At 42.1% G+C, this 18,168-nt stretch overlaps 1 protein-coding gene across 2 annotated transcripts in view; it reads left to right on the top strand.

The window, feature by feature from the left end:
* Positions 1-303: 303 nt before the first annotated feature.
* GPD2 (glycerol-3-phosphate dehydrogenase 2) overlaps positions 304-18,168 on the top strand; it is a 141,687-nt gene continuing 123,822 nt past the window's right edge. The window contains exon 1 of one of the 2 annotated variants that reach the window (XM_059167292.1): positions 304-643. The gene's annotated coding sequence lies outside the window, so the exon portion shown is untranslated. Of the gene's footprint in view, positions 644-1,176; positions 1,315-18,168 lie in introns of those variants that run through there. The other variant, XM_059167293.1, reaches the window with a different exon arrangement.

Raw genomic sequence — 18,168 nt, 5'->3', positions numbered from 1 at the left:
GTTACAATTTTGCGGCCATTTAAGGAAATTGACTTAATAAGTAATTGGCTGAAAAAAACCCACCATTGCGATTTGGGTTCAAAGTAATTTGGCTGCCTTCCTTTGGAAGGCCTTTCCAACCCTCCCCTGGGTATTTTTCAACACCAAGGTAGAAACCTTATTTGCAAAACTTTCAGAGGTTGTGGGAGGAAAGGTCTTAAAGAAATGGGGTCCATTTGAACCCCATCTGCGTCCTCCCTGGGTCCATCTGGGCTTGTCTAGTCACTTGCAGTTCCAAGTGAGCTGGGCATGCTCAGTGGGCAGGGTCGGTTTTAGGGGGTGCATCTGGGAAGCCTGCTGCTCTGCAGCGGGGCTCTCCGCCTCCCCCCACCTGTACGAGGCTGGACCTGAGGAGCCAATGCTCGGCATCCCACCTTCTGGTGCTTGGGCTTGGCCTTCCCTGCGGGTTCCCGCGCTGACATTCAGCGGGCAGGTCAGGAGGCCGAGCGCGCCTACAGGAGCGCGCGGGGGGAGCCCGAGCGAGGGCTTTGGGCTCGGCCGGGTCCCAGGGGTCCACCCGTTTCCTAGAAGCGTTTCTAGGCCCAGGGAAGCCTTTCTGCTGAGGAGGGGAAGCCAGATTCGGGGGCGGGCGACGAGAAATCAGGTAAGCCAGCCTGCCCACATGCAGGCGGTCAAGAGTCTCCTCTCCGGGACAGGTGGCGAGGGCGGCCCGCGTGGGGCTGGCAGAGGCAATCGGACACCTCCCCCATATTCCCCAGGCCTAGCCGAGCCCAGGCTTTCTTGTCTACCAGGCGGCCGACAAGGCGGGGCGCAGGGCAGGAACCGCAGCCAGGGGCGAGGGCCCGCGCAACGGCGCGCCGCCGCCCCACCCGGCGGGACCCGTGGCCGCGTGTCCCCGTCCGGTCACGTTCATTGGGCGGCGGAGACCTCGGTCGCTCGCCACCCGCTGGTTCGCGACGCTTCATCCCCTACCCCGGCCCCGGCTCCCGCCTCCACTTCCGCGTCTCCCCGCTGGGCCGGAGAAGCCTGGGCCCGAGGAATCCGGGCTGGATGCAGCGGTCGCGCCGCCCGGGCCAACCCCTGGGGAGGGAGGAGGAGCAGGAGCGGGAGGAGGAAGTCGCCGGAGAGGCGGGGGTGCGGCGGCGCGGGGTGCGTCGGGTTACACTGGCTCGGGCTGCCCGGGAGTGACAGCCACGCGCGCCTCGCCGCGAGGATCTGGGCCGAGGATCTGGTTCGGGGGGAGGCAGAGACTCCGCCCCACCCGGAGGAACTGTGCGCTCCTGCTCTCCCCTCGCGCGAGAGGATCAATCTCAGGTGTGTGCTTCCTGGGAGACCCCCTTTCCCCGCCCTCAGGGTCATAGGGGAGACCGGTCCCTTTCCGACCCGCGTGAGTCCCCTAGCACCCCGGTGTTGGGTGGGTGGTGGCGGGATTCTTGGGGGGGAAGATTGAGAATTTCTCCCCAACAGAAGGTGGCCTCGTTCTCAGGCAGAGTTTAGCTCTTTATATTTTGGAGGGCGGTGGGGTTAAGATACATTTTGGGCAAGCGTCGGTAGCTAATTGAAAGTTTCCTACAAACTTTTGGCTTGTGAGTGTCGCTCCTCTGATGAGAAGAACTGTTGCTCCCTTCTGAAGTAAGGGAGGGAAAGATTCTAGAACGGTGCTGAGGCTCTCTTTTGAGAACCTTGGGTGCTGGAGTGTGACAGTTATAGGAGGAAATGGAAAGTGTACACCGATGTACTTAAAGCAGCCTCCTCTCTCCACGTAGTAGCGTCTCTGAGCAAAAATAGATTTGCAGAGTGCTGTGACAGAAAGGTGTAGCCCTGTGAATGAAGTGTTGCTCTTACCGCTTAGTTTCTAGACAGCCCTCCACCTTATGCGCACGAGGATTCACTCCCCAACCTTCCTTAAGAGTTTCCAAGTAATTTACAAACACAAATTCTCAGTCTTAGTGACATGGGTCAACCCACACTGCACATCACATTATACCTATCATGGGAGGCAGTTATAGAAATAGCTAGCTAACAGTTAATTTAGTCGACTTATAAATAGTCTTGTATAAATAGTTGAGGGAAGGAACGGTAAGTTACACCGTTTGTTGCTTTAAACAAAACTGTTAGAATTTTGCATATGTTTCAAGTTTAAGAGTTTGTGAAGTTTATTTTTGGACTGTGGAGGATAATGGCAATGGCCACACTGGGGGGCCAGGCACTTCCTGACTGCCCCCCCCCCCCACTGTGGTCTTGGCAGGATGTTCAGTGAGAGCTGGGTGCCATTGCCCAATGGATACTATACGCAACCTGGGAAACTTTATGATGTGGATGTTGAAACCACTCTGTGATCCTCATAAAGACATATATCAAGTTACAATGCTCCCTTGATTTTTACAAATCAGCTTTTCAAATAAAGCATTACCTTAGTAAAAAATGGATAAAATATGGAATTTTCGGTTTGACAGACAACATAGGTGGAGCTGTCTGTTCTGATTTCTCACATGGTCACTTTGTAAAGAAATTCTGAGCAGCATTAAAGTGCTACTTTTTCCCCCTTTTAGGGGAGGGGTAGAGGGAGGGGGAAAGAGAATCCTAAGCAGACCTATGCTTAGTGCCTAGCCAGACACAGGGCCAGTCTCACAGCCCTGAGATCATGACCTGAGCCAGAATTAAGAGTCGGATGCTTAATCCACTGAGCCACCAAGGTTCCCCCTTCTTTTTTTTTTTTTTTAAAGATTTTATTTATTTATCAGAGAGAGAGAGAGAGAGAGAGAGCACAGGCAGACAGAATGGCAGGCAGAGGCAGAGGGAGAAGCAGGTTCCCTGATGAGCAAGGAGCCCGATGTGGGACTCGATCCCAGGACGCTGGGATCATGACCTGAGCCGAAGGCCAGCTGCTTAACCAACTGAGCCACCCAGGGGTCCCCAAGGTTCCCCCTTCTCTCTGATTTATTAGAAGATGTATTGAGGGCTCAGTAATTGACAACAGGGCTACAGTTTCCAGTTGTCATGGGTTTTACCCCCTCCTCCTTTGGTTCATGTAACTAATCTCATTAAAGCTATTTAAAAAGATTTAACTGTCACTGTAAGTAAATCATATTGGCAAACTATTACAACTCTGAAATTATTTTGTTGGGTTGTTTTCTGTCTTTCATCCCTGGAATGTAAATTCTGTGAGAAGGATTGGTCTGCTTCACTCGCATTTCTATTCCTAATGTTTAGAGTGGTGACTAGCTTGTAATAAGTGCTCAATAAATATTTTCTCAATGACTGACTGAACTGTGGGACAAACTGTAGCTGAGTGTAGTTGGGGGAAGAAAACAAGACCGTGGCCTTAGGTAAGTTATTCAAACTCACCGAGCCTCAACTGTCTCATTGGCAAAATATGGATAATAGAATATGATATAGCACATGTAAAACTGCTGGTGATGTACTTGTTAGGTGGTAGACTTCAAAATATTATCTCCCTTCCTTCTTATATATTTTTCTTTTTGTATTGAAAAGGGAAAAACTTGGACAAAGGATAGATAAATTAGCTCCTGCAAATTGTTCATGAATTATCCAGGCATCATCCCCTTTACTTTGTGTGTGTGATTGAGAGGGAAGGTGGTTAGTGGCAAGCCCTTGTTACAGAAGGAAACCATTTTCCAGATGAGTATCTAACACCCTCCCCTTTTTTAAAAGATTATTTATTTGAGAAAGAGAGCACGTGAGCAAAAAAGCAGGAGGGGCAGAGGAAGAGAAAATCTCAAGCAGATTCCACGCTGAGTGCACAGCACATCAAGGGGCATGAGATCATGCCCCGATCCAAATCCAAGAGTCAGATGCTCAACCAACTGTGCCACCCAGGCACCCTCTCCTCTTTCTTTTTTATTTATTTTATTTATTTATTTGTTAGAGAGAGAGAGAGAGAGAAAACACACAAGCAGGCAGAATGGCAGACAGAAGTGGAGAGAGAAGCAGGCTCCCTCCCAAGCAAGGAGCCTGATGCAGGACTTGATCCTAGGACCCTGGGATCATGACCTGAGCTGAAGGCAGACGCTTAACCGACTGAGCCACCTAGGCGTCCCACTTCTTTATTATTTTTTTTTAAATGTGATGATGTTTCTGCTTAGGTTTTTCAAAACTTGGGTCATTCTGCTTGTCAACACTAGGATTCACTAGGTTGTTTAGTCCTGAAACAACACTTCAGAAAGAGCATTAGATATAAAACACATTTGGGGCACCTGGGTGCCACAGTCGGTTACGTGTCTGACTCTTGGTTTCGACTCAGGTCATGATCTCAGGGTGGTGATCTCAGAGTCAGGAGATTGAGCCCCGAGTTGGGTTCTGCAGGCAGCCTGGGGTCTTCTTGAGATTCTCTCTTCCTCTCCCCCTGCCCCTCCCAGTTGTACGTGCGCTCTCTCTCTCTCCAAAATAAATAAATAAATCTTTTAAACAAAAAAAGAGAAAGAAAACATTCAATCTTGAACAACATGGGTTTGAACAGTGTGGGTTCACTTAGATGTGGAGGTTTTTTTTTTTTTTTTTAAATAAATACAGTATAGTATTATAAACATATTTTCTTTTTCTCTTGATTTTCTAAAAACATTTTCTTTTCTCTAGCTTACTTTACTATAATACAGTATATCATATATATATAACATGCAAAATTTGTGATAATCCACTTTGTTTTCAGTGACACTTCTGGTCAACAGTAGGCTATTAGTAAAATTTTTCGGGAGTCAAAAGTTATATGTGGATTTTCAACTATGCAGGGGGGTCAGCACCTCTAACCCCTGCCTTGTTCGAAGGTCAACTGTATATTTAACACTTGGCTTCTTGAAGAAGTTTTCTTTAGGCTTGTGTAGCATTACAGAGTAGCAAGTGCTAGAAGAAGAAAAAGTATGGTTATCTTGCTTTTGAGAGAGTTAGACTTTGTTTAACCAGGTAAAACAGACACCAGCATAAGATCTTGCATAATCATATGCCATGGGTAGAATGTTGACTTCAACTGTGTGGTTATGCCAGGGAGTTGTTAATATGGGCTCAAATAGTTGGGACAGTTTTGTGGTGAAGAGAATGTCATTTCAGCAACAGAGAGACCTATAGTTTCCTGAAGATTACAGCAAAGAGAGGTCATGGTTGTATCAAGAATGTTCACTATTTTGTATTTCACTGCATTAAAAAGCCAGCACAATCCTTTGCTTTCAGACAATCCTATGTGGAAAAATATTAAACCTAAAAACAGTAAAATTCTGGATATGCACTAAGTATTACTTTTCACTGTATCTCTGAGTTTTAAAGCTCAGGATTGGGGTTAGAAATTGTAACTCTTCATTTTTACCACTTTTACCACACTTACATAAAAATGTATAACATCACCTGCCTGTTACATTATCCAGCTCTATGTAATGGGATTTATTTTTCATCTGATGTTTCTGGGGAAATTACTAATCATTAGGTGTGGGACCCCTACACCTGGCTAATTTCAGGACTGTTATTTTGGGAGATAAGGAAGGACTGAGTGGAACTAAACTGAGAAGATTATTAATGTGTTTCTAGATGCTAATTCAAATACTTAGATAATTCCATCAGGACTCATCCCCTTTGAGATAAGAAGCAATGGTAAATTGTGTCCTTGAGGAAGAAGCAGCTAAGGAAGGGAGTGTTGTACAGTTTCTTGTTGACATGATGGGGGAAAGAAATGCAGGAAGGAGAGATGATTAGATTCAACTAATCTAATTGTCAAAAGACAAGGGCTAAGGTGGCTGTAACCTAGGACAACTGTAGCAACTGTTTACTTGGAACATAAAGTTTTGTTCCTCTGGTACATACCCATCTGGCCTTAGCAGCCACTGGTGGATACAAGGTTAGTAAAAGACTTTCTAAGCATAAGTCTCCAAGTCATGTTGGGAGGACATCTCATTTAATAGCAAATTCTAGAAAACTCATTTTCAGAAAACAACCTCTCTGTTATGATTTGTGGGGTCTGCTTTCCTCTCTATATTATAAAAACGTTTTATGGTAGAATGTAAGCAGGTAATCAAATATGAGCTTCTGCAGAGGACACACTACTCTGGTAGACCTCTTTCTGTATTATCTGACCACGGATTGACCTCAGGAACTTTTAAGGGAAGGGAAACATGGGAGCCTATGGTTTGCACACCTGAGAATGTTTAGGAATTGACTATGACCAGAGTTTGTCCAGAACTCTGATTTTATGTCCTGACATGAATGTGACCATGAGTTTTTGTTTGTTTTTTCTTGTTTTCCAGGATTTTTGCCTTTTGTTGGAGGTTCTTAATGGCTCTTTGTCTTAAATATTTCTTCCTTGAGCATATCTGTGTTCTTTCCCATTTTTCAGTTGAAATTTTTATGTTGGTTCTTTCAAAATCAGATTTCTGATTTATGCAGCAAGTAAGACATGGTTTCTGATTTTAATGAGGTCAAGCTGTGGTTTTGTTAGTTCATTAAAATTAGGGGGAAGAAACTAATTAATAGAAAATCTTTCTTTCCTAACTAAAATTTACTGTGACATACATAATAACAAAATTTTAAAACTTTATTTGGGAAATTTAGAGCGTATCATGCTTAGCGAAATAAGTCAAGCAGAGAAAGACAACTATCATATGATCTCCCTGATATGAGGAAGTGATGATGCAACATGGGGGCTTAAGTGGGTAGGAGAAGAATCAATGAAAGAAGATGGGATTGGGAGGGAGACAAACCATAAGTGACTCTTAATCTTACAAAACAAACTGAGGGTTGCTGGGGGGAGGGGGGTTGGGAGAAGGGGCGGTGGGGTTATGGACATTGGGGAGGGTATGTGCTTTGGTGAGTGCTGATTCACAGACCTGTACCCCTGGGGATAAAAATACATGTTTATAAAAAAAAAAAAAAAAAAGCCCAGACGCAAGGATTTGCCTGATGAGGCCAGGCCCACCCAGGAGAACCTTCCTTTTGATGAACTCAAAACCAGACTTATTTGGGACCTGAGTGTACTGCAAAATCCTTTTGCCTTTGTCATAGAGTGTAACCTAACCGCAGGACTGAAATTCATCATATTCATAATCCCACCCACTCTCAAGAAGAGGGGATTCTATAGGCAATATACAACCAGGTCTGGGGGAGCAGTTATTGGGAAACATCACATAATTCTGCACACCACACTGGTATTTTCCAGATTAGTTTTAAATATCGGTGACAATTTGGGCATCTTATTTTGTTGTATTAAACTAAGATTTATTTTTCATAAAAAATAGTGATTGAATTTTATCAAATGCCTTTTATATATCTACTGAATGATATTTTTCATTTTTGTCATATTAATATGATTAATTTTATTACTGTTTTTCCTCTTACTGATTCATCTTTTCATTCCTGATGTGAACCCCCTACCTTGTTCTTTATTCTTCTAAATGTACCACTAAAGTCTATTTTCTAACATTTTATTTAAAAATTGTATACCTCTGTTTATAAGTAAAATTGGCCTGTTTTCTTGTGATATTTTACAGGGTTGTAACAGTTAGGCTGACCTTTGTAAAAAGAATTTGGAAAGTTTCCTTGTTTTTTCCCTCTGTGCTAGGAAAAAAAAATTAAATTGTGTTGGAAATCTCAAGAAAAAAAAATTTTTTCCGACAAAATGAAATTGTTACTGATTTACTTTATTTTTTTTTAATAGTGACATATGGGGCATCTCAGTGGCTCAGTCAGTTAAGTGTCCAGCTCTTCATTCCGGCTCAGGGCATAATCTCAGGGTCATGCGATCACGCCCCATGTTGGGCTCTGTGCTCGGTGGGGAGTCTGCTTCTCTCTCACACACACACTCTCTCTCTCTCTCTCTCCCACTCTAAAATAAATAAATCTTTGCAAACTTTTAAAAAATAGTGAGATTTTTTAGGGTGTTTTTTAAACAACGACTTTAAATTTCTTAAGCCTCATGTTCTTTAAATAGTGGTATGTCCTCCCAACGTGACTTGGAGACTTATGCTTAGAAAGTCTTTTACTAACCTTGTATCTACCAGTGGCCGCTAAGGCCAGATGCGTATATGCAAGAGGAACAAAGCTTCAAGTTCAAAGTAAACAGTTTGGGAACATTTTAGTTAAGATTTTATACCATTATTATTTTAATAAGATACAATAAACTTCTAAATGTATTTGAACAGTGATAAAAATAACATAGCTTATGGTATTAGGTTCTCAAAAGCCGTCTTCCTTTTATTTAAACTGGATAAAGAGCATGTTTGTTGCATTGTGGTGATGTCAACACTGCTTTGATCATTCCACTTTGCTCCACTCTTCCTTGGGTTACTCTGATCTATTGGATCCAGTTCCAAATATTTGTCTTTGAATTTACAGACCTCTCTGGTCATGCTCCAGTATTAAGGTCGTGTCCTTATCTTCCCCTGGGATCCAGCCACACTGGACTACTTGGAATTCCCCAAATCTGTCTTCTTCCTACTGTTGTCCCTATATGCATGCTTTTCCTTCTACTTCACCTTTTTGAAATTCTGTCAGTCCTTGAATGTCCTGACCGTTGGCTTACCAATATCATGGTGCTTTCCCTCACCGCTCCAGTCAGAAGTGTTTTGTACATTTCCTAAATCATTCAATTGCTCTTTTTATGCCACCCTCAAGTCTCTCGTTTTCTCTTGTATAAGCTAATTATTTGAAAACGTGTATTATTTCCTTTTCTGCATATCATGTAGAGCAAGAGCTGGATCTTACACAATTTGGTAGATTTAATGTGCTCAGCCCAGATGCCTTGCATGTGGGGAACACCTAGGTAAACAGTTTTTTGAATGATTGATCACCTTATGTAATTCCCTTATCCTTTAGTTTCTCAGGAAGCATGTGATAGAAATGGGTTGGGTGCGATTGGAGAGCAGATAACATAGGCAGTTGTATTCCAGATAATCAGTTGGACTGGATAATTCAAGCTTTCTGTTTTCCAGGCCTCCCCTTTTTCTTTACAGATTTGGCACTTTTGATAGCCCAAAACACCATATTTAGGAGGAGGAAAGGAAAGCGAAGTTATGAAAGCAATTCCTGAAGAAAATGAATTTTCAAAGGGAGAGGTTACTTAGTATCCACTGGGGGCTCCCTTCTTTTCACCAATTTCTCCCTTCTCTCTCACTGCCCGCCTAATCCAGTCTCTTAGGAAAAGAACCTGGAAAATTAACTCATAAAAAGAGGAGTGATAAAGTTAACTTGTCACTTTATCAGAAGACTCTGGATTCTGAAGGGACAAAACCTTGACTATCATTTATATAAGCTCGGAGAAAGAATCTTTGGGGAGCATTGGTTCCCTGACCATCCCCGAAGTCACTGTCTAAGCCACTTAGGTGTGACTTTGGTCAGTTTCTGCACCCTTCAGTTTCTTCCTCTATACAAGGAGGGGGACTACATGAATCTTAAGCCCATAAATGCATGAAGTATTTTAGTATTCTTGTCTAAGGTGAGGCCGTTCTTGGTCAGTGGATTCTGTTCACTGCTAGACCCTTGATCTAACTTTTTCCCCAAGTCTGGGATCTCCTTACTCCCAGTCTCTCCAGATGTAGCATTCATATGCAGAGGATGCTGCATTCTCTGCATCTCTCCCACTGGCTCATGCTCACAGGATCTGTTATAACAAGTCTATTTCTCTTCCTTCTCCCATCATGTTTGCTATTATTAACCTCTTACCCCCATCTTAGCACACCCTTAAGTAGCTGGGATATTTATCTAAAAAAATGTTTTCAGGGTGCCTGGATGGCTCAGTGGATTAAAGCATCTGCCTTCAGCTCAGGTCATGATCTCAGGGTCCTGGGGTCGAACCCACATCGGGCTCTCCGCTCAGCAGGGAGCTTGCTTCCCCTTCTCTCTGCCTGTCTCTCTGCCTACTTGTGATTTCTGTCAAATAAACAAATAAAATCTTTAAAAAAATATATGTTTTCACAGAATTGTAAAATAGAAAAGGGGTTAGAGATCTAAGCCAACTCCTTTTATTATGAATAATAAATAGTAATTACAAGTATCATTTACTGAGCAATCATCATTTCCTAGGTGCTGTGCTAAGCACTCGGCTTATGTTATTTCATATAGCAGCAGTGAACTGTTTTATCAGCGGGGAAACACAGTTCCAGAGAACTTAAGTGACTCATTCAAAGCCACATAGTTATTTCCTGATATGACTGAAACTCCCTTGAAAACTGTGTTAAGAAATAATAGAATCAAGGGATAATCCTTCCAGTATTTCTGTAATGTATTTCCTGCTTTTTGTTGCTCTGGATTCCACTGCTTGACTCATTGAGCTTTGCCTTTTAACACTTCCACTTACTAATATTTTACCCTGTGGCTTCAGAGTTTTCACCAGCGATGCTGAACTGGTTCAGAGATCGAATGCCTAGGACCCTATGCCTGCCTAAAATAGTACTCCTTTTTATGTGACTTCTAGGAAACCATGATGTTGTGAATTAGTATCAATGGATACGGAAACAACCTGCAACTTGGTGGTATTCTGCTTTTCCCACTACTGCACCTGGGTGTGTGAATGCTACATGAATGAACACAATCATGCAAATTGGATGTCCATAGAAATTCATGTCCTCCATTGTCAGCCATGGGGCCATTCTTTGATCTGTTTTTAGAAGACACCTTTTGCCCTTTTCCGCCATAGTTTACCAATCTTCAGCATTATCTTTCAGCCTTTTACCTGACCTGTACAATTTTTTTGTACCAATGTACCATGGTATTTCAATACTTTATTAAAAATTAATATAATGGTCAAGAATAAATCTGATTTAAATACATAGGAAATATGCAAAGTTGTTTGGCCTCTTAATCGTTCATTCATTTGGTTATATTTGCCAGATCTTATGAAGCATCAAAGATTTTCAGATTTAAAAACCAAAGTTCTATTATTTTTCAGTATTTCAAGTCATTTTCTTATGTGTATTTCTGCCTTAGTAGAATAAATAAGATAAAATACGTTTTATAGTTAGAGCTGAGCTGATGAGCTTTAAATTTTATTTATTTATTTATCTATCTATCAAATTCAAGTTAGTTAACATATAGTGTAGTATTGACTTCAGGAGTAGAATTTAGTGATTCATCACCTACCTATAACACCCGATTCTCATCCCGACAAGTGCCCTCCTTGATGTCCATCACCCACTTAGCCCGTCCATCTCCCCTCCAGCAGCTCTCTGTTTGTGCTCTGTAGTTGAGAGTTTCTTAGTTTGCTTCCCTCTCTGTTTTTATCATATTTTATTTTCCTTCCCTCCTCCTATGTTCTTCTGTTTTGTTTCTTAAATCCCAGGTAAGTGAAATCATGTGGTATTTGTTTTTCTCTGACTGACTTATTTCACTTAGCATAATACCCTCTAGCTCTATCCACATTGTTGCAAATGGCAAGGTTTCATTCTTTTTGATGGTTCAGTAATAGTCCTTGGTGTGTGTGTGTGTGTGTGTATATAGATACATGTATATATATCTATATACATATATATACACGTTCTTTCTTTCTTAGCCTTATTTACTTATTTGACAGAGAGGTACACATAGAGAACACAAGCAGGCAGAGCAGCAGGCAGAGGGAGAGGGAGAAACAGGTTCTCTGCTGAGCAGGGAACCTGATACTAGGGCTCTACTCCAGTTCCCTGGGATCATGACCTGAGCTGAAGGTAGCTGCCCAACCAACTGAAACACCCAGGTGCCTTTATATACCACATTTTCTTTATCCATTCATCAGTTGATGGACATTTGGACTCTTTCCATAGTTTGGCTATTGTTGATAGTGCTGCTATAAATATTGGGGTGCATGCAACCCTTCAAATCACCATTTTTGTATGCTTTGGATAAAAACCTAGTAGTGCAATTGCTGGATCAGAGGGTAATTCTATTTTTAACTTTTGAGGAACCTCCATACTGTTCTTCAGAGTGGCAATGCTAACAGCCACTTACTGTGTGGCTCCCACCAACAGTGTAAGAGAGTTTCCCTTTCTCCACATCATCGCTAACATCTATCATTCCCTGTTGGTAATTTCAGCCATTCTGACAGCTGTGAGGTGGTATCTCATCATGGTTTAGATTTGTATTTCCCTGATGATGAGTGAGGTTGAGCATCTTTTCACGTGTCTGTTAGCCATCTGGATGTCTTCTTTGGAAAAGTGTCAGTTCATGTCTTCTGCCCATTTCTTAACTGGATTGTTTTTTGTTTTGGTTTGGTTTTTTTGGTATTGAGTTTGGTAAGTTCTTTATAGATTTTGGATAATAAGCCTTTATCAGATACGTCATTTGCAGATATCTTCTCTTAGTCCGTTGGTTGTCTTTTAGTTTTGTTGATTATTTCCTTTGCCGTTCCTTTGCTTTTTACCTTGATGAAGTCCCAGTAGTTCATTTTTGCTTTTGTTTCCCTTGCCTCTGGAAAAAAGTCCATTTCTTCATCAGTTAATTGTTAGTGGTTAGGGCAAAATAAACTGTTGGAAGGATCTGAGAGTATATAAAAGCCATATGTGACATGTTTATTTCTTGGTCATATCATACTCTTGATTGGTGAATGACTTCATGATTCACACACCCTGGAACCTTTCATTGATTTTGCCATTCCTTAAAACTAAAGTTGTTTCCAACTTTATCCAGTTAGTGGAAGGAGAAAGAGAAGAAGTGTATCTACTTTCTAAACACTTGGTGTTGCAACGAATGCATCAGTTCCTCAGACATACCAGTGGCCAGAATTCAGGTACACAACAAAGGGAGATTGGAAAATGTAGTGTAGCTGGGAGCTGAAGAGACTGTGGGGTTTTGGTGAAGCTGTTCCCTTCACACTGCTTTGCATCCTATTATACTGAGAAAAAAGAGATCCAAGATACCACGTCAACTAATATATTTTGGTCTCCATCATTAACTACCAAGTTAGAGGTAGAGTTATTCAAAGTTGGTGCTTGCAACCATACTCAGATCCCCTGTTCCTTTAGCTGCCTTCCTCTATGAAATTTCTCCATGTTCACCTGTGTTTTAAATATTTGTAAGAATGCTCAAGATTTTCCCATCACAGAAGCACGTAAGACCAAAAACCAAAACTATTTCCTTACCCTATACTACCCTCCAGCTACATGCTTACTTTCTCTTCTTTCAGCCTGTGTTTCCCCAAAGTATATTGTGTATGTTGTTCTGTTTCCTCACCATCCATTCACTCCGCGGCTGTTGCAAATTTGGCTTCCACCTTAGATGAATCTGTTACTCTATGATTATTGGTGTCCTCCTTATTGGCAAATCAATGGGACCATATTACTTGAAATATCTGTGATTCTGCTGATTCCCTCCTTTGTGAAGCCGAACTTTCACTAGGCTAGTATTCCATCTTTTGGACTTCTCTATGTGGATCTCTTTGACAGTTTCTTCCCCTTGATATTGGAGTTCCTACGGTCTGTCCACTGTCTTCTCACTGTAGAAGCTCTCTTCACCACTAAGTTCATCCATATCCCTGATTTTAGTAATTCCCAAATCAACATCTCCAGGGCACCTGGGTGTTTGGTTAAGTATCTGCCTTCTGCTCAGATCATGATCTCAGGGTCCTCTGATCGAGCCCTGTACTGGGCTCCCTGCTCAGTGGAGAGTCTGCTTGTCCCTCTTCTTCTTTCTCCACTCATGATTTCTCTTTTTCTCTCTCTCAGATAAATAAATAAAATCTAAAAAAAAAAAAAAAAAATCTGCATCTCCAATCAGACTTCTTTCCTGAATTTAGACTCAGTGAGCATTTCCACTTGGATGTCCCACAGTCTAGATGGGACTCATCATCTCCCTCTGTCCTCATCCTAATGCTCCTCCAATGTTTCTGCTCTCGCGGTAACGGCACCACCAACCTTTCTCCCCTCTATACCATCCATTCATGTGTTAAGTTTATCATTCACCTAATACATGTCAGGCATTTTTCTACAAATTAAGATTACAGTGGTGTAAAAATAGGTACAGTCTCTGGTTTGAAGAGTTTATTTGCAGGGGTGGGAGGGAAGGAAAGGAAATAATAGTAATTAAATAAAGAAGAGACATGAGATGATGAGAATTATGTGGTTATTTTGAATTTGGATAGCTTGGGAAGTCCTCTCTGAGGAGCTGACATTTGGTCTGGGTCCTGAATGATCGGGGGGAGTTAGCTGTGCAAAGATGAGGAGCAGAGCATTCCAGGCTGAGAAGACAGCTGGTGCCAAAACTAACTGCATTCTTGATGAATTTGATGGGCAGGAGAAGGTAAATAAACCTTAAACTTAATGGGTGAGAGGGAGAGGTATCTGTATTAGTTATCTGTGGCTGTTGTAACAATTTACTGTAAACTCACTGGCATAAAACAACAGAAATTTGAGGTGCCCGGCTGGCTTCAGTCATTTGGGCCTCTGATTCTTGGTTTCAGCTCAGGTTGTGACCTCATGGGCTGTGGGATGGAGCCTGGCATTGGGCTCCCTGCTCAGTGGGGAATCTGCTTGAGAGTGTCTCCCTCCCATGCATGATCTCTCACTCTCTTTCTCTCTCTCAAATAAATAAATAAAATCTTAAAAAACAGAAATAAAAACCATGAAGTTTCTTCTCTCTTAGTTCAGGAGGCCAGAAGTCCAAAATCAGGATCTTAAATCAGGATGGTGCCAGGTTATGCTCCTTTCTGAGGTCCTGGGGGAAAGTCTGTCTGCCCTGCTTGAATGTTGGTGACTCTAGGCATTCAGTAGCTTATGGCTGTATCACTGCAACCTCTGCCTCTAGGATCACCTTGCCTTCTCTTCTGCATGGGTCAAACCTCCCTTTGCAGCCATCTTATAAGGTACATGTGACTGCATTTGGGGTCTACCCTGAGAATTCAGGATTATTTCCTTATCTCAGGATCTTTCACTTGATCACGTTTGCAAAGTCTTTTTTATTGTCGTTGTGGTTGTTGTTGTGTAAGGTAACACTCACAGCTTCCAGGGTATGGGATGTGGATAGCTTTTGGGTGCCACTATTCAACCTACCACAGTATCCAGGAGTATCTTTGAAAAGTAAGCAAGGGTCAGGTCTCATAAGGCTTTATAAGGCAGGATAAGGCATTTAGATTTCATTCTCTGGTGATATAAGGTATTAGAGGATTGTGTGCTGGTAAATGAAGCAATGTGTTTTTGCAATAAAGCAGCGTGTCAACTTTTTTTTTTCATTCTGTTGCTCTAAGAAGAGTAATTAAATTGAAATTAATTAATTACAGTTTTAAGTCAATTTCAGCCTAGCAGGAGAGTATTCCATAATATTAAAGAATAAGATTTTGTTAAGTAGAGTTGTGCTTTGGGGGACCACAAATTGCTGTTATGTATAAGATCTTTTTTCACCCCCAAGACTCCGTTTTGTTTCTTGGATGTTATTGGTCCCACTGAGAATGCGTACTATCCGAGACTGCTCCGACAGCGAAAGGCAGACTGGATTGTGGTTGGTGGGAGAGGGGAGAATGGAAGCAGGACCCAGTTAAGAATCAATTTTATTTGTCCAACCAATAAATTGTTATTGTTTGATCTTTTGGGCCCCATTTCAGCATGTGTCCCACATGACACTAGGCAATTCTATCACTACCTACTACCTACGTGGAGACAGCATCAGATTCCTTGGGGTAAGGACCAGGTCATATAAGACTGACCTCTGCCCCCCCCACCCCTTCAGATTCCAGTTGCAAATCCCGAGCTGTTTGTTACTTGTGCTTCTGGCCAACTGTCTAAAGATTGGAGGTTCTAGTGACCTCCTCCTTAGGTGTGGTTAGTTTGCTAGAGTGGCTCACAGAACTGAGGTCACTTGAATGACCAAATACATGTTTCTTATAAATCATTATACTGAATACAGAGAGGCATTGTGTTAAGATGAAAAGAACTGAGTAGATTTAGGATATGTTTTTGAAATAGAGTTAGTTGACTGAACTTGCTGATAGATAATTATCTGGAGAGGGGAAACAAGAATCTAGATAAAGGCTTACATTTTTTTACTTGTGCAAAACTTTTTATTGTGCCATAAACTGGGAAGGGAAGAGTTGGGAGAGAGGCAAGCTTGAGGGAAGAGAGAAAATGCTCTGTTTTGACTGTGTTAAGTGTAAGACACTTATTAGATGTTCCTTTGGAGCTATATTAGACAATTGGATAAGTTGAGTTTGGAAGATTCTGGGAAGGGTATTGGCTGATGATACAGAGTTTGGAGTTATTTGCATATTGATTTTATCTGATACTGGATAGAATTACCTATCAGGAATGTATAGATAGAGAAGGAAGCCATTGGGGCACTGTTTTATTCAGAAGAGAAGGAGTTGCCAGTGGGGTAGGAGGGAAACCCGGATAGTGTGGTGTCCCTGAAGTTAAGAGTTCAAAATATTTTTAAAAGGAGATGTTTCTGCAGTGTCAGTTATAGAGATTGCATTTGGTGAAATGAGACCATTTGTGATTTTGACAATTTGACATATACTTTAAGTAGAGCAAGGCTGGGGCAAAAGCTTATTTAATTGAGTTGTGGAAGCAGAGACAGTTCTTACAACTCTTTCAAAAATTTTTGTTGTGAAGAAACACAGAGGGGTGGAAAAGTTCTTAGAAGAGATATTGTCTAGGGAAGGGCTTGTTAGGACCAGAAAGTAATAGAATGCATTTATGTAGAGAGGAAATGATGGAGAATAATTAAGTAGAGAGGAAAAACGGATGAAGACAGGGGAGAGTGATGGATAATAATTAGAGTACAATTCCTGAAGAGCCAGGACGGGAGGAAATCCAGGGCACAAATGTAGAGGTTAGTCCTTACAAGGAACAGGGACATTTCATTTACAGTAAAAGGAAGGATTGTAGAAAGAATGGGTACAGTGGCTGATATATCACGGTTTGGGGGTGGGAAGTTCTTCCCTAATTGTTCTACTTTCATAACAAAGTGTGAAGTTGGGCTAGAGAGACATGAAACAGATTTTGGAAAAGAGGAAATAGCTATTTTAAAACATTCTGGGAAATATAATAGTATTGCTGATCAATATAGATTTTTGCATCCATGAATTTGAGATTTGCAACCATGAATTTGAGCTGAGGCTGGCTGGGGTTGTGTTTTGTGCCAGGCAGTTTCTTCAGCTGTTAGGTGGAGGCGTGGAGCAGGAAGATCGTTGGGTTTAATCAACTTGAGGATCTGCGAGGTAAGAATCCGGAAGAGAGGAACAAGTACTCACTTACAAGGGAGAGGTTCCAATGATGGACTTTGAACCCAAGCTGGGCAGAAAGAGAAGTGAGGGTATAACTGATAGTGGAAAAATGGAAGGGTCAATGGACTGGAAAGCCAGATAATGCCAACAAGATGTTGGGATGGAAATACCAGAATAGATGAACTGGAAACAGAGAAGGTAGTGGTTACAGTGTGGGATGCTTGAAGCTGACAACTCCAAGCTTGTGCAAGTAATCGTGAAGCCAAAGCCAGGGTTATGGCAGGGAGGGTAGTGGCTGAGGCAGCATCAGAGAGATCATCAGAGGTGCGGTGATGTACGAATCCGGGCTTCCGTGTAGATGCAGAAGACAGCAACGATGAGGACACTTCTGTCTGGAAAGGAATCAGCCAGGTGCTTAGGTGCAGTAGATGGGGGAGCCACAGTAAGAAGGGGTAGTAGGTGATAAAGTCTAAGGACGTGAACTTCAAAATAGGTAATATTTGAATGAGGACAGGGAAGTTGGAAGGTGAGCTGGATGGATATTTAGTTCATCTGTAGACTAGGGGATTTTTTAGATTGGATCAAATTCTTTACAACTCAAATGGAAGAAGCCTAACTTTTGTAAGCCTTAGGTCTGGAGTAGCCTCCTGGGGGCCTTTGAGGAAGATAGACATTAACTCTTTAATCACTTAATCATTGGAATGTCCCAGGAAAGGGGCTAGTTATCACCCAGTTCAGAGGTGTTTGATATTTTAGCCTTAGGTACAGCCATTCCTGTTTATACTGGTAGAACATCAGACTTAAATGTGAGGGTATTAACAGTCACCTCTTGACGGGATGCTAGGAAAATGTTGTTAACTGGCTTCAGCCTTCAAAGGTCAGGTTAAATCTTGCCTTCTCCAAGTTTTTAGAACCTTCAGAGGAGGGGGCATTGTGGTGTGTGCTGAGGGTAGAGTTTGAGTTCAAGAGACAATGGGAGGGAGGAAGGGCTGAGAAGGTGAGAAGTGGGGCAGACTGGGCTTTTGGTGATGAGCAAGGTATTGTGCAGC

This window comes from Mustela lutreola, chromosome 3 (genome assembly GCF_030435805.1).
Source record: "Mustela lutreola isolate mMusLut2 chromosome 3, mMusLut2.pri, whole genome shotgun sequence".
In the NCBI taxonomy this organism is placed as follows: Eukaryota; Metazoa; Chordata; class Mammalia; order Carnivora; family Mustelidae; genus Mustela; species Mustela lutreola.
Note: the sequence above shows the minus strand (reverse complement) of the source record. Positions and strands in the feature narration are given on the sequence as shown.